Source organism: Aquarana catesbeiana, linkage group LG07 (assembly GCF_042186555.1).
Source record: "Aquarana catesbeiana isolate 2022-GZ linkage group LG07, ASM4218655v1, whole genome shotgun sequence".
Classification (NCBI taxonomy): domain Eukaryota; kingdom Metazoa; phylum Chordata; class Amphibia; order Anura; family Ranidae; genus Aquarana; species Aquarana catesbeiana.
The window spans coordinates 46052969-46070510 of NC_133330.1; the positions used below are offsets into that span (position 1 = coordinate 46052969).

At 41.3% G+C, this 17542-nt stretch overlaps 1 protein-coding gene across 4 annotated transcripts in view; it reads left to right on the top strand.

The window, feature by feature from the left end:
• LOC141103018 (interferon-induced very large GTPase 1-like) overlaps positions 1-17542 on the top strand; it is a 107991-nt gene that overhangs the window by 29764 nt on the left and 60685 nt on the right. For 2 of the 4 annotated variants that reach the window (XM_073592143.1, XM_073592145.1), the window contains one exon: positions 7381-7490. The gene's annotated coding sequence lies outside the window, so the exon portion shown is untranslated. The remainder of the gene's footprint in view (positions 1-7380; positions 7491-17542) is intronic. The other 2 variants (XM_073592144.1, XM_073592146.1) reach the window with 1 other exon arrangement.

Below are 17542 nucleotides of genomic sequence, written 5' to 3' on the forward strand. Positions count from 1 at the left end.
GGATGGCTGCCTCCTCATGCTAGAATTTACCTGCCTTATGTTAATGTGCTATTATAGCTACCATTGTACTATTTACCTCACATGCTGCGGAGCGCCGGAGACCCCCCCTTTTTGTTTCTCTGCTGAATACCTCCTAACATGCCCTGCTTGGTTGCATCTGTAGCAGAGGTCAGTCTTCCCTCGTGAAGATGGTAGCTGAGTGGGACAGGAGATCAACGGCTGGTGTGGAGGGGCAGCGCTCTGCGGAATGTTTGGGCCAGGCCGGGCTGGGGTCTTATGCTCTGGTTGTACAGTCCGTCTTGAATCCACGTATTGGTCAGCTAGGATGGCAGCTTCATCTACTGTGACTGGCCGCCGATCCTTTACCCAGTCTCTAACTTCACGTGGGGTATGATTGTAGAATTGTTCCAGAAGGATTAGCTGGAGCGCATCTGCCATGGTAACAGCTTGGCACCCGGTCATCCAACTCTCCGCTGCTCGGGTCATTTGATGAGCCCATTCTGTGTATGGCTCTCTCTCCTTTTGGCAGAGGTTGTGAAACCTCAAATGGTGTGCCTCTAGAGTGATGCCGAAGCAAGCCAATAGTCTTTCTTTTATCCTGTCATAGTCCTGGCTGATCTCGTCTGGGACATTATTGTACGCCTTTGCAGCCCTTCCTGTGAGCCGGCTGACCAGAAGTGTGACCCAATCTGCTTTATCGACACCTTTAAGTCCGCATTGCCGCTCAAACATTTGTAGGTAAACATCCATCTCATCTTCTCCGTCTTGAAACATGCGGAAGGCGGCATAGGGTAGCTATTGTTTAGACTTAAACAACTAAGAATAGGCTTTGGGCAAATCCAAGAAAACAGTCTTTCAAAAATGTAACAAAAAGAGGAATATAGCAATAACAAATAACAGGGTGAATGTGGGCAGAAAAGGTCCTTGCAGCCAGTGTCCGTGACAGGGTCATTTAAGGGATTTTTTTACTGTCCTAGCATGTTGGGGTCTTAAGAATTGAGATAGGCATTCAGTACTTCAGGTGTGATCAATTTTCAATAACTGGCACCATAGCTTGTAGACTCTATAACTTTCACAGCAACCAAATAATATACACTGATTTGGGGTATATTTACCAAAGAAATATAGGAGGATACATTTTGGTGAAAATGTATAAAGAAAAGTTACATATTTGCTAAATTTTATAACAGAAACTAAGAACAGTGCATTTTTTTCCTAAATTTTCAGTAGTTTTTTTCATTTGTAGCGCCAAAAATAAAAACCCAGTGGTGATTAAATACCAGCAAAAGAAAGCTCGATTTGTGTAAAAAAAATATACAAATTTCATATGGGTACAGTGTTGCATGCGTAATTATCATTCGAAGCGAGACAGCACTGAAAGCTGAAAATTGGTTGGTTTGTTAAAATAGCATTGTAGCTGGGTACTAATGCCCACTCTCAGTGATATCCCTGTGAAATTGTGTGTTTGAGTATTCAGCCTGATGTGTCAGAGAGGCTGAGGTATTTGGGAAGGTCAAGGCCAGCAACAGAGGACCCATCTTAACTAATAGCTTCTTTAGAGGTAGCGCTACATAATAATAAACCACTGAATCCGTTTTCTCTATGGGCATCCAGAGCTCTAAAGCAAAGGACTTCCAAATACACATTAAACGGAGGAATACTTTGAAGTAATATTGTGCAATGTAGATGAAGGTATCTCCTTTGATAATGGATAAGTAGAATGAATGAGCAAAATTAAATCTTGGGTGAAAATGGGTACATTTTGGACACTAGATGAGTTCCAAGCCATAGCGATCTTTAAGATTAATTACATCAAATCCTCTGCTCTGAATAGCTCTCTACCTCCAGAACTTGTTACCCAATGTAAACACAACCCTCCATTCCGGTGGTCACCGAGATCTATAAAATTATTTAAATACACCTACCGTCCACTCACTTAACTAGCCAATACCTAGTATACCAACTTAAACTATTGGGCCAGGACACAATTCTCCTGGATTGGCCAAGCGTCCATATTAAAAATTAACCCTCCCCCCCCCCACTGTACTTATTCCAAACAATCCCAATCTTGTTGCCCTGCCATTTTTTCACTACTTTTTTAGCAAAAACCTTGAACCCTTCTTTGCCATTATAAATGCCCCACAGTAAAATATGATACTCTCACACTCCCGAAGATGGCTGGTGGCATTAGTCTCACTGATGTTCAAAGTATTACGGGGCCTGCCTTCTGCTTCACCTAGAAGACTGGTAAGTACACTCCACCTTTAAAAGACTGGGTAAGATTTGAACAATCCTTAAAGCCAACCCCCTTGCATATGTAGTCATGGCTTAGTTAATCCGACATTCCAAAACAAGTCAAATCTCACGCCCTGCTTAAGGCCACCCTGCATATGTTTAAGACACTACGACTTAGACATTACTTAACAATTGAATACCCACCTCTGACGCTGGTACGCCAAAATCTCAAGTTCTCATCTGGGAACACACCATCCTTTCCCAGGTCCTGGTGGATTTTGCCACTACTTCCAGATGGCACATTTTTTGCTCAACAAACCTTCGCTACCTCCATGCCCTCCAAGTGCTGGACCGATTCAAACCGTTCCCAAAATGGATCTATCTTCAGATCCAGCTCTTCTTAAATGACCCACCCAGACGCACTCATCATACCAGACACGTAACAGAGTTAAAACGCCGCTCTCTTCACCTTCCCGCAGACCCATCTCATATCAAGGATTTATCCTATCCTATTTCCCACGAACCCTCCCAGTGCAGTGCAGACACCGGTGAAGGCCTGGAATAGGAATTTGGGGTTCAACCTTACTGAAGATGACTGGTCCCATATAAACACTAACCTACTCAAAAGTTCCATTAACGTTAACATCCAGGAAACAAACTAAAAAATTACACAGCTGCTGGTATCGCATTCCCACATGCCTTCGTACTATTTTTCCTTCTGTGCCAGGCCAGTTCTGGCGACGCCAAAGTGACAAGGGGACTCTATTACATATTTGGTGGTCATGACCCTTAATACGTTCCTTCTGGACTAACATACACTCGCTGATAAAGCAGATTATAGATTAACTCCCCTTTGACACAGCAGCTTTTCTGCTACACCATACAGACTTATGCCCCGTACACACGGTCGGATTTTCCGACGGAAAATGTGTGATAGGACCTTGTTGTCGGAAATTCCGACCCTGTGTAGGCTCCATCACACATTTTCCATCGGATTTTCCGACACACAAAGTTTGAGAGCAGCCTACACACGGTCGGAATTTCCGACAACAAGGTCCTATCACACATTTTCCGTCGGAAAATCCGACCGTGTGTACGGGGGCATTAGAGCGAATGTCATGGCAAAAACTGGGATGGGTGGCGAAACAAGGAAAGGAATAATAACAACATTACACGTGACGTACCACATGAATTATACATGCATAACATATATATGAGCAAGTGGCAGTTCACACAAGGGCAAATAAATAACAGACATTATATACAATTTTACGTGTGGCATACCACCAAACAGGAACAGGTTACCTACATCCTAACTATCTATCTATGCACAAAAAACAAAAGGTTACTAGTGCTGTCCAAGTTGAAATCACTCTCTCCTTGTCCAAGGAAGACAAAATGGGTGGAGGAACACCTGAAAGAGAGAAACACAGACAGCAGAGAAATACATCCTATCCCTACGATAACACAGTGCAAAATATACATAAGTGAATAAGTAATTCTTAATTGCTCTCAGCCGAGAACAGCATAGCAGTGTAAATACACCCTATAATATATCTGAACTATACACATATAAATGAAAGTGGGCCCTGTTCTCATCTGAGATTGCCACCCCCTTCTACAGCTATCCTACAAAACGTTCTTAGCATTTCCTATAGATAAACACATAATGTGAATGAAGGCTCACTCAGGCTGGCACTTCTCACACCACCTAGTGGCCAATATATGACACTGGACAGTCCATTATTCAAAGTATACGGTAAAAACTTTGCCCCCCTTTTGCCACAGTCTATTCTATCTAGCTAACTAAACACCCCAGTGTCTTTAAAGCTTCAGAGTCCATCAATATATTCACTCGGGGTAGAACAACATTTCCCAGCAGTTTCCCTTTTTCTTAGGGATAACTCCGGGGACAGGTGGCACAAATGCAAATAGGCAATAAGCAGCCAGGCCATGATGCAAGGGACTGCACTTCTGAACATAGGTCCCCTTCCAATGGTAGTCTCAGACTGTCCACATGACAGCTGAGGACTGAGAAAAGAGTTCCTTATTAGTTGAAGAACCAACCTGCTGAACGTCACATCACAGGTCACTTTTCAGAGGGAGGCACACCGGCAATTCCACAGCACTCGCCAGCACGACTCAAGTGGGCACTCCCTGTATCTGCCAGCAGTATTCAGTCCAGCACAGTCTCAGCAATACAGCCAACAGGAATGTTCGCCACTAGGAACAATTTTCTGCACAAAAGATGGAGTGGCTTTTAAGCAGAGCGTCTTAACTCCACAAAGTACACATTTGTAATCCACATGGTGTCAGTGAAACACAATTCAATATCTTCTACCAGTAATATCCGGGATCAGGTAACTTCAAGGCCTCTCCTTTGGTATTTACTGTAGTAATGAAATGTTGAATGTCCCTTTTGTTTGGCCTACGGATGATCACACAGTCTAAGATAATTTTGCAACCATAGCCCCAGGTATGCAGCACTGAAATATACTTTTCAGCTATCTTGGGTGACAGCTTTGGAAAGTCCACCCGCAGAGGGATTCGGAGGAAACTTTGCACAGCTTCATCTACTCATTGGGTTTCTTTATCCAGAATCTCTTCCTCTAAAGTAGCCGGTATATAAGGGTACAGAAATCTGTATTCCTCAGCCACTTTCTTAATGATGATGCACTGTACCTTTGACAGCCGGGGCAGGGTCTTAGGGTCTCCATACCCGGGTAAAACCCGTGTGTCTGGAGCAAGCCGAACCGGGTACTCTGCAACAGTATCGGGTTTGCAGTCAAGTTAGTTGCTCCTATCGGTTTGGTGGCTATAACTTTAGGGACCCAACGTTCCCAGAGATTCTCCTCAAAGGATTTAATAACAAACACACACTGTTGGAGCAGTGTTAGTAGACAGTTCAATCTTTACACTTGCACTGGGCCCCGGAGGAACCTCATCCTCTTCCAAATCACACAACTGTTCCTCTTCACTCTCACACTACTTTCCAGTCCAAGAAAAGTGTCCGAAAACAGTTTAGATAACCCATCAGAAGGGATGTCTGAAATGGATATTGTGGAGCACTCCTCGGCCGGGAGATATTAGCGCGTGGAGATGGCTTTAATTGGCACAACCATATTGTCTCCCATAATGGCCACAGGTATCACCTCCCCCACTGGCACACCGCTTTCACCCCTTGCAGGCTTCCCAACTCCAGCACCCTTTTCCCCAGTGACTCCGACATTAAGGAGAGCAGGTGGGCCCGACCACGGCCTCGAGGGACGGCCAGAGTGCTGGGTCCTGGAGCAGCCGCCATAAGATAGGAGGAGCAGCTTCTCGCATTCTTGTCCCAATCCGCTTGCAGTATCAGCGAAGGTTGGGCTGGTGGGACTACCTCGAGCAGGGGTTCCCCACAGTGTCCACAGACAATTCAGGGCCTTAGATGTGTGGCCAAGCCGGAAACACTTCCCGCAGATCAGTCCCAAGGCTTCATAGCCGCCAGCTATGACAGGGCAAGACTACCTTTAGGTGTATACCGCACTCTGGTGTCAGTCAGAATGCTTTTTGACTAGCTCAGACCAAAGCCAACACCCGGAGTGTACATTTTCTAATCCGCCATTGCACTTCCAAACTGCCCCATCTTCTCCAACCCACAACCAGGCACACGTAGCAGCACTTCCTTGTCCTCCTCTGCAGAGTGGGGGCTCCCCCCCGCCTAAGGATTGCTGCAGATACTTTCTGGAAACGTTAGTGTCTGCCTTTCTCCTTCTGCAGCATGCCAAATCTGGAATGGAGTCTGTTTTAACCCTTGCAGCGCTGGTGGGAAGTGTCAAAAGACCAGGCTGGTACTCTCCCATTAGCAATGAGACTTGTTGGTTCTTCTCCACGTTGTTAAAATGCATAATAACACAGTCTATAAGAAGTAGAGATGTTACTTGCCACTTTCCCATGGAGCCACATAAAATACCAATGTAGCTGTAGCCGGTTGCTATGGGCGACTGCTACAGGAATAATGCCTTTGCCCCACATTGGGTGCCAAATGTAGCAATGGCCCTGACCCCTAGAGGACTAATGGTGACTTCCGGAGTTAGGGACAGCTGACATCTTTATGTCTAGAGAGAGTTACAAGGCATGGTGGGTGTAATGCAAGGTAGATTGATGGGTGCAAGACACTTCTTGAATGCAAAGAGATTTATTGTCTCTTGAACAGAACTGTGGGAGAGAGGGTTTGGGCCAGGACACCCTTTAGTAGATGAAATGTTAATTGTCAGACTCTGAGACTTCTATAGGCAGACAGCCATGCAGGGAAAGGCATCCAGCTAGACACCACATATGCATGAGTAGGACCGCTGTCTCCTATGGCAACAATCTTGTAATACTTTCTAACAAAGGTTGTAACAAACTCCACTTCTTCTACAATCTTCCTCAAGCATCACCCCCGTGTCCCTGCTGGGTCCCTAGCTTAGCACTCACAGATACTCCTCAAGCGTCACACCGCTGGCCTGCTTGGTCCCTAGCTTGGCACTTGTTGAAGTTTCCCAATTCTTCAACGTTCCCGGCTGTTGAGAATACTGCTCTGGTACTTGCTTCAGTTACTCACAGTGGTCCCCGGTAACAAGGTGGATGGTCCCTTAGTGGCGACATCTTGGTTCTGAGAGAGTTGCCAATTGTCATGTGCCATTCACATTACCTATTATGCTGCATCTATATTGGCACCCCCTGGTGTTCTTCTCAATTGATACAGGTACATCTGCCAATGCAGTGTGTATACCCTGATCCGTTGCCTTTGCTGAGACCTGGACCAATGATCGATGATATTATTTTTACTAATTTTATGTGAGTTGCCATTTGTTGTTTTTTTTTTTTTTTTAAATGTATGAAATCCACTCCACTTAGATTGCACACTCTGCTGTGTTTTATGTGCCATTATATAGATCTCTTCAGTCTCCTGGAGGTGCTGCATAAAAGTTTTCTGGATTCATTGAAAACTTATCCTCACAAGCTATAAGGATCTGTTAATGAACTATACACCACAGATTCTTCTAGACATTTTTAGACTTTTTTCTGAATTCCCATGTGTAGTTATGGGCTAAGAGCCCTAGTTGTCCCATTGTGCCATTTCACTCTCTATACTCGAATAATCAATTTTAATTTTTCCAGCAGTGATTTTATGGGAAGACCAATATCCTGTGCATAGAGACCGGCCCTGACTTAATTTCAAGTTGTATGAGAAACGTTTATCTGGAGTTCTTATGCTTCACTGACAGCAGGTAAGCTTGCTCAACAGAGATGCACAAGGTGTGGTATGAATAGACTATATAACAATGGAATTTGCTGCCAATCCATACGTGAAAATGCAGTTCTAGTACTACAAAAAATAAAGCAGAGTTGGACTTTAATCAGAGGAGGTTTCAGGTGATTAGCGGTTAAAAGGGTGCTTATGGGGGTGGATGAAGTGATAGGATTCTAATCAGGAGTAATTATGCCTGGTCCTTAGTTCATAGGGAAATATTGCCAAGTTTGAAAAACCTGCCCTGTACACCCATGTTAGAGACATTATTGGTGAAACAAAACCTATTGAGAGAGTCTGCCCTGTGTAAGATAGACTGGCAATTAGTGACTTCTCTGCTGAATAGAGTACTGGCATGTGAATGATTCCTCTGTTCGGAAAAGACTGCAGTACTTTCCGCATCGGAGTTGCAATAGTTGACATTACCACTGCTGTACAGCAATAATATCAATATCTTGCACACAGAGCTTTTTCTGTATTGTCATTGTAATGACAATAACCTTAGGTTCACACCTATGCTCTTTTTAGTGTGTTTTGCAGTTTGCAGAGATGCACTACAGTCCATTTTAACATGGTATCCTATGGTACACGTTCACATTTATGCATTTTCAGTCAATTAATTTTTGGAAAGGGTCAGGGACTTTTTTCCCACAGCAGATAGCATTTTGAGTGTAATAGACTTCAACGGACCCGTACCAAAAACACAAGTGTTGCATTTTTGATGCGTTTTTACTTGCATTTTGCATTTTCTTTTTCTCTTTAACACACTGGGGGTTATTTATGAAAGGCAAATCCACTTTGCACTACAAGTGCAAACTACAAGTGCAAAGTGCACTTGAAATTGCACTGAAAGTGAACTTGGAGGTGCAGTTGATGTAAATCTGAGGGGTAGATCTGAAATGAGGGGAAGCTCTGCTGATGTTATCATCCAATCATGTGCAAGCTAAAATGCTGTTTTTTATTTTCCTTGCATGTCCCCCTCGGATCTACAGTGACTGCACTTCCAAGTGCACTTTCAGTGCAATTTCAAGTACACTTTGCACTTGTAGTGCAAAGTGGATTTGCCTTTTGTAAATAACACCCATTGTGTATAGCTAGTGTGTACACAGAAGCCAGCCACTGAGTCCTGAACAACCGACGAGTCATCAGCTGAATGTAAAAAATAGAATTGCCAGCAAAAAAAAAAAAACGGGGAAAAAAATGACGTGGGGTCCTACCTCCTCCCCCCACCCCCAATTTTGAGGGGAACCCCATGCCAATTTTTTTTTTTAAATAACGTGGGGTCCCCCAAATACATACCAGACCCTTATCCAGCGGGATCTGGGGTCATCTTGTTAAAGGGGGCTTACAAATTCTGATATGTCCCCTGCCCGCAGAACCCCCACAACCACCAGCCAGGTTTGTGGGGAAGAGGCCCTTGTCCCTATCAACATGTGGACAAAGTGCTTTGGGGGGGTAGAGCCACCCCCTCCCTAAAGCACCCCCCCATGTTGAGGGCATGTGGCCTTGGTATGGTTCAGGAGGGGCGGGCCGCTCGCCCCCACTCCCCTTCCTTTCCTGACCTGCCAGGCTGCATTCTCGGATAAGGCTCTGGTATGGATTTTGGGGGGAACCCCACGCCATTTAAAAAAATGTTTTTGGCATGGGGTTCCCCTCAAAATGCAAGACCCTAGGGCCTAGTATGGATTTGACTTTTTTTGCCGCCAATTCTTTTTTTTTTTTTTTTTTTTACATTCAGCTGTCAGTGGAGAATCCCGCTGACAGCTGATGAATCTTTGGTTGTTAAGGATGCAGCAGCCTGCTTCCCGGCCGGCTTCCTGGCCCGCTCCTTAACAACCAGCTATACACAGTTTTTTTAAAGAGAAAACTGCATGCAAAAATGCATCAAAAACGCACCACAAAACGCACCTGTAAACCACATCAACCGCAACTGCATAGATGTGAACCTAGAGTAAAGAAGATGCCTGGAAGAGTCAGATGGGAGCTAGGGAGTGAAGGAGTCTCTGGGGGTTATTTACTAAAGGAAAATCTTTGCACTGCAAGTGCACTTGGAAGTAAAGTTGCTGTAGATCCGAGGGGAACATGCAAGAAAAATAAAAAACAACATTTTAGCTTGCACATGATTGGATGATAAAATCAGCAGAGCTTCCACTTATTTCAGATCTACCCCTTATGGGGCATAAACACGGTCGGACTTTTCGGCTACAAAAGTCCGACGGACGCCAACGGACCAAATCCGCCGGACAATCCGATCGTGTGTGGGCTTCCCCGGACTTTCAGCGGACTTTTCTAGTCGCAAATCTGACGGACTTTAGATTTGGAACTTGCTTCAAATCTTTACGTCGTAACTCCGCCGAACCCAGATATCCGCTCGTCTGTATGCTAGTCCAACGGACAAAAAACGACGCTAGGGCAGCTATTGGTTACTGGCTATCAACTTCCTTATTTTAGTCTGGTGTACGTCATCTCGTACGAATCCGTCGGACTTTGGTGTGCTCATGTTTAGGCAAGTCCGGTCGTTAGAAAGTCCGCCAAAAGTCAGTCGAAAGTCTGTCGAAGGTCTGTCGGACAGGCTGTCGGACGTTTGTAGCCGAAAAGTCCGACCGTGTGTACTGAAGTAGAATAGTAAAGTATCGAACCAGGAAATTCAGCAATGCAGGTTTATTAACAGCTGATAACATACAGGTTTATGTTCAAAGTATTACAAGACACAGGTCTAATTTATACAGTTTGTTACAATGCAAGCATATTAGATATAAATAGTCTTATCCTCTAACCAAATTAAAACAATTGTGAATTGTTCTCACCTTGAACCAGAATGGGTCTTTACTGCCAATTCTTGGGAACCCGTCACCTGATAGGGACCAGTCAATCGGCCGGTGGTCTGGTCCCCTCACAGAGTTCTGGGTTCCAGCTCGACCAAGTTCGTGAGGGAAATTCACTTGAGACCACATTCTGGAACAAGTCAAGAAGTCTTCTCTGACTCGTACGAGGAGACAAGTTAGGACAGATACTTGCCCATTGGTTCTGACCTCTATGACCCATGCAATAGGGCAGCATACACAGAGTCCAGCCTTATGAGCTCCTATCTGACTTGTCTGTCTAACAATTGCAGAGCTTGCATTTATATACCATTTTACAAGTCTTATCTCAACCATCTCTCTTACATATGATTGGTCGCTAAGATCTACGTCAAAGTAACCAACCATAAATCTGACACCTGTTCTACAACCAGATAAACTTAATTATTCCCAAAATTCCTATATGTTCATTAAAGTGATTTATAACTGTTTTTGTCCAATTAAAAACACCTGTATAGAGACAGTCTGGCACCCAGCTGTGTTATCAAACTCTCCTTATCTTGATAAGATTTAACTAGCTTCAAGGATTTGCAGATTTACAACTTTGAGACAATTAACTTTCAATAACCCCACCAGATGTTTTATATGTTTCACTATATGCATGTATTTGAACAGTTTTAATGAGGGCACAAGCAGACCTTTGTTTGACCCTGTCAAACTTAATTAATGTTCTGTACATAACTTTCCTGTATTCCACCTAATTATTTTAACCACCTGTTTTCTTATCTGTCTGAGACAATTCTATATTACTTAAATCTATTCTAATGAACTTTCACCCAGTAGACTATCTTAATACATTTTCGAGAACACCTGTGTACAAGTACTTGTCATAAAGCAGAGGTCATTTAAAGTTCAACACTTAAAAATGAAGACTTTCTAAATCTGGAAAACACAGTATACATTATTAAAGATTAATAATTGTTGCTTTACTTATTGAATAATAATATTGATAAAACCACTACTATATAATAATAATAATAATAATAATAATAATCAATAAAATACATGCAAATCAATATGAATAATATGAAATACATTGGCTAATATGAGATTCTACAACATTTCCCCCCTGTTGAGGCTTTACACAAGCCTCACAGCAATTACAATACAGATCACCCACCACGCCCTTCAGAGACCCCATGCACCCGACACTTATCGCATAAATTGTCCAAAAAAAAAATAAAAATAAATCAGTCCAAAAAATAAATAAATAAATAAATCAGTCCAATCAAAAACACTGCATCTTCTTCTGTAGCTGCAAAGTCCTTCTCCATATGTGGCACGGAAAACATAGTTGTCAGTCTCAGTGGCATCGTGATCATTCTTGCCACAAACTTCTTGCAACAGGCAACAGTTACTCAGCAACATCACATCAAGGATAACAAGGAAGAGGAACAATCCGTTTAGCTAGTGAATGAAAGCCAAGTATGTGGTCCCAAGGAGCATTCAGCAGACTCAGTCCCATAAGGCTCTGCCTTTTCCTGCATAGGTCTTTTCAGCTTAGCCAAGTGCTTGATGTTTTTTGGAGAGATCTCCTTCTTCATCATCAGTTGCTGGTCCAGTATCATAGCACAAGCTGCTTTGGATGCTGTAAGACACAAGTTCAGTGCATACCTGTTCTGCAAGGGTACAAGTCTCAGATGTTCCTTTATTGCATGAAATCCTTCCTTTGTAGCAATTAACATTTGTAACAAGTTGCATTATGTCTTCTGCGATCACCCGATATTTGTCTGGATATAAAATACACTTCAAAATTATAGTTGTAAAAAATACAAAAATAGTTAGTGTCAGGATACAATAGGTCTCTGGCAAGCACTTCAGGACAACCTACAAAGCAATGGCTCCTACACTCTCATTTTATCTAATAACTTAATTTAGAGTGTTCCTTTTACTTCTACAACATCCGCTGAAATAATATACATGTATCTATATAGTTGTACCATAATACAATACTCTTAGAATATTAATAATAATTATCAGTATAAATCCCTTGAAGTACATGTTTTCAGTACAAAGTATTTTATATAAACTATTCTTTTACATTTCCCAACCTATACTATTTCCCATACAATAATTGTAAATTCTTATAATTTCTTAACCTTGACTCCACCTTTCAGTCACTATTACCCTGGTCATGTCATACTGTCAATATAGTCAGTCCAGATATTTCATTAGTTTTAATTTTGTAATCTACCCACAAAGTTTGCTAAACCCAAAACCATTTCACTTTTTGTCCATCCCTGCACATACTATACTGCAGAATATTATACAATAACAGTCAGCATGGGTCTCTTCTGTCAGTCACTGCTATACTGTCTAAGTCAGTAGCCTACCTCTCCTATGTCTTAAAACATGAATTATAAAACAATATCAAGACAAATATCATAACATCCTATAAAGCATCAATAGCATACAGTCTTTAGCGATAATGTCATACTCATTACATTACACCTCCCCACTTTTTTTTTTTTTTTCTCAAAAAAATGATAAAACTATTTGTTTATAATGATTGAACATTTACTCAAAGTGGAACTCTACTCACAAAAATGTGATAAAAAAAGGTTCATTACCAAGAAAAATACATTCCACATTAATTATTATGCTACCATTCTACTGAAGCCCAGAACCTTTGAACAGCAGTAGAATTTTAGGCTGTCAGCAGACTGGCCTCTAAATTTTATTCAGTGCAAAAAAATAGAGCACAACTGAGCATGTGTAGAGCAGGGTGGAACAGTGGATTTTAAACAGTATAGGCACTTATTTTTTACTGTGCTTCATAGCTACACCTGCAAAAGGGGTCAGCCTCAAGTAACCCAGCAGGAATTAATTTTCTGACCAAAGTTCCACTTTAAGGTGTTCACAATAATACTTATAACATATATAACAAACAAAACAACAGTAATAGGGCGTACACACGGTCGGACTTTGTTCGGACATTCCGACAACAAAATCCTAGGATTTTTTCCGACGGATGGTGGCTCAAACTTGTCTTGCATACACACGGTCACACAAAGTTGTCGGGAAATCCGATCGTTTTAAACGCGGTGACGTAAAACATGTACGTCGGGACTATAAACGGGGCAGTGGCCAATAGCTTTCATCTCTTTATTTATTCTGAGCATGCGTGGCACTTTGTCCGTCGGATTTGTGTACACACGATTGGAATTTCCGACAACGGATTTTGTTGTCAGAAAATGTTATCTCCTGCTCTCCAACTTTGTGTGTCAGAAAATCCGATGGAAAATGTCCGATGGAGCCCATACACAGTAGGAATTTCCGACAACACGCTCCGATCGGACATTTTCCATCGGAAAATCCGACCGTGTGTACGGGGCATTAGTCTCTACATACAAAGTATCACATATAATTAATTAGAATTGTCCATTACTGAAATACTTCCAATGTCTTTGTCTGCAACAGTCTCTTGTATGTATTCCAACGCACTTGTGTGAATAACACTCAGACTTTGACTACTATACTTTGACTACTAAAGAAATGGAAAATGTCAATGTCACAAATGTGGATTTAAATGGACACTTGAATTGTGAATTCTTCCACTTCCTTTTATGATCTTTAATGTACTTGCAGTCATCAAGGGTTACTGACATACATTCCTTTAGTGGCTTTGATTGGAACAAGAGATCACATCTAAAACAGGGATCTGTTTAGAAACAAAACTACACCAATTTGGTTAATTATTTTAAACACAAGAACATTTTATCTCCCACTGTACAGCATGAAGTCTAAGCAACTATCATTTGCCTCTAGAACTCCTAAACTTAGTGACAAATCTATCCAAAGTTTCATATGGCCCAGCAAATTGTATTTCATTTGATCAACAACAGCCCATACAACCTATCCACCAAACAATATGAGTGTGGACACAAGGTTCTATTGTCTATGCCAAGCATAGAGCAGAATGGAACTGATTTTTCATAAAAATGGGTACAATTATCTGATATCAGTGCTGTATACACTCCAATCCTGGGAAAGATTTCCCACATCAGACACTTAGCTGTTGTCTCGTACATTTGCATGACCATATGAAAAACTGTGATTTACTTTAAAAAGGAGCAGACATTTATTAAAGTATATCTATATCTACAGCTTTGTTCTTTCATTGCAATAAAGTCTATATACAGGCACACAAAATAGACTTTGAAGAACTACATTTTGTGAAACTACATTGTGATTGTTCATAATTAAAAAGAAATCAAAATAAAATTACATGGTCACTTGCACAGTCTGTTAAATCTAAAGAGGTTAAGAAAATGTGCATTACTATGTCCCTTCCTTAAGAATAATTATATACAAATTTTATTGTTAATTAGATCATATTAATGCAGAGTGACCCTAATCAAAAAACTGACTTTGCCACCTGTAGTAGCATAACTAGGAACTTGAATAATAAAAAAAAAATCAAAAGGAGTGAAATTTTACAAAGTATAACTTTACATATGAAAACGTGCTGGCTGCTCCTGGAATAAAGAAACAAATTATTTATTTAGGCAAACTAATAATCAACCTGATTATTACTAAATATTGAAATCAGGTAGGACAAAATAAAGTATATCGACTATACCAATAAGGGACCTTGCTCACCAGAGCTTACAAGCTAAGATTAAAAATTAAGACTCTAATTATCTAATTCACCCCCCTGTATGTGCTACATATAGCACATATAATAAGATGGTAGCAGTGTTGTTACCATGCATTACTCTTCACTATTCTTTTTAGAAAATAAGAAACAAAAATAAATTTGGAGTTCCCTTGTACCAAATAAATAAATCCCATTACTATCTTTGTGATTACTACTAAGTAGGCAAATATATAAAGATGACAGTATACATAATACTGTACAATAAGATAGGGACATGACAAAATAAACAACAAAAGCTACAAGGGAGAATAAGCACCCTACTTACAAGAGTGATACACTAAAAATAAAATGCACCTTTCACTACTACAGTCCATAATATAAAAGACAAAATACCTATTATAATCTACAGTTTATATTCTAATAAAAAAATCAACAAATGTTTAAGAATAAGAACGCATTCTGAGATTTTATTTATTTTTTGGTCAGCTCATCCAGTTTCTGTCTAAAGGCACCTAAACGTGCCCCTTTATCTCAGTACAGAGCACTGAGATGAGCTGTCACAAAAAGTGATTTAATGCTGTTGCACATAAGCTCCTAAACACATACTGAAAAAAAAAAAAAAAAATACAGTATTTCGTCTAACATGTAAAACCTACAACTGTAAAATCTTTTAAGTATGACATTAATTACACTAGCGGCATTGAATTTATCTACAGATTTTTCCTTCCAGAAGCAGTATGCTGGATACAAAAAAATATGGGTGAACTTTGTGTCGTAAATTACTTAAAACGAACAACTTTCTTTTTTCTACAGTTTAAATAACTTCTAACTCCCTAAGCTCATTCATGGCGCTATCTAGCTAAGGTACATATTCAAAAAGAATATAAAAAAGATTAAATGAATCGTGCCTTCCACGCACACACTCACTGCCAATAACATTTAGAACTTTGACGTTAAAGTCAATCAGTCACCATAGATGTATCAATCCCTAGCCTCTCAACGAAAGACACATACAATCAATCACATAGGGATTCATTTTACACCTCATACAAAAAAAAAAAAAAAAAAAAAAAAAAAAAAAAAAAAAAAAAAACACACACACACACACACACACACACACACACACACACACACACACACACACACACACACACACACACATACATTTAACTCATATAAATATAAATCCTCCTATCAAATACTAACAAGTGTCACGAAATCAAAGATATGACACAGAAAGTTCTAATTGCATTTGTATGGAGGATACATACCATTTCCCTATTCATCATACACTATGCAGAATTCAGCATCAGTTACATACTTCTTATACCCCGTACACACGGTCAGACTTTGTTCGGACATTCCGACAACAAAATCCTAGGATTTTTTCCGACGGATGTTGGCTCAAACTTGTTTTGCCTACACACGGTCGCACAAAGTTGTCGGAATTTCCGATCGCCAACAACGCGGTGACGTACACCACGTACGACGAGACTAGAAAAGGCCGGTTCAGAACCAAGCGCGGCACCCTTTGGGCTCCTTTTGCTAATCTCGTGTTAGTAAAAGTTTGGTGAGAGACGATTCGCGCTTTTTCAGACTCGTGGCTTTCAGATCGTTTTCTGCCGTTCAGTTTGTGCTTGTGGGTTTGTATCTGCTCTTCAGTGCGTGCAAGCAAGTTCCGCGTGACTTTAAGTAGTCATTGTATTCTTGTTCGTTCGTTACTGGTTTTCAGGTCGCTCTTCACAGGCCTTGCTGTTCTTCAGTGCGTTCTGTTACTTCGTTCTGAGCAGCCGACCGTTTTCTAGCCATGTTTCGTATGCGTACTCCTCGTAGAGTTCGTGCTGTGCGGGGGCTTGGTGTTGGGGTCCTGAGATTGACACAAGTCCAGTCCATGAACAGGGTGGGGAGGAGTTCATGGACCAAGAATTGGTTGCTTCAGCGTGACCAGTTCTCTCATATGCCTTTGCTCCGAGAGATCCGTGAGAATAATCCTGATGATTTCAGGAACTTTCTCAGGATGACGGACCCCGTGTTTCACCGTTTGTTGGCTTCGCTGACCCCCTATATCAGCAGGCAGGTTACCTGCATGAGGCAAGCCATCACTCCGGAGCAGAGGTTGGTCGCTACCTTGCGGTATTTGGCCACAGGGAGAAGCCTGCAGGACTTAAAGTTCTCAACAGGCATCTCCCCCAGGCTCTGGGGATCATTATCCCAGAGACCTGTTCTGCCATCATCCAGGTCCTGAAGAAGGAGTATATGAAGGTAAGATTTTTATCCTTTTATCTCACATTTTATTGTATTTAATGTTTGATAATATCTTGTATTTCTTTCCTCATTCCATAATTACCATGATTGTAATATGCTGTGAATGTCGCCTTTGTTCTCATGCATGCTGGATTGTTATGTAATTATTATGTTAGGTCCTTCATACATATTTGCCCTTCAATAACCTCTCCAGCATGGTGTCTCCTGCCCTATATTCACCTCATGTAGTCACTTAACAATGTATTTTATCAGCTCTATAGTAGTGCTTTACCCCAAACACCCCCTAAAATGTTTGGAAATGTGATT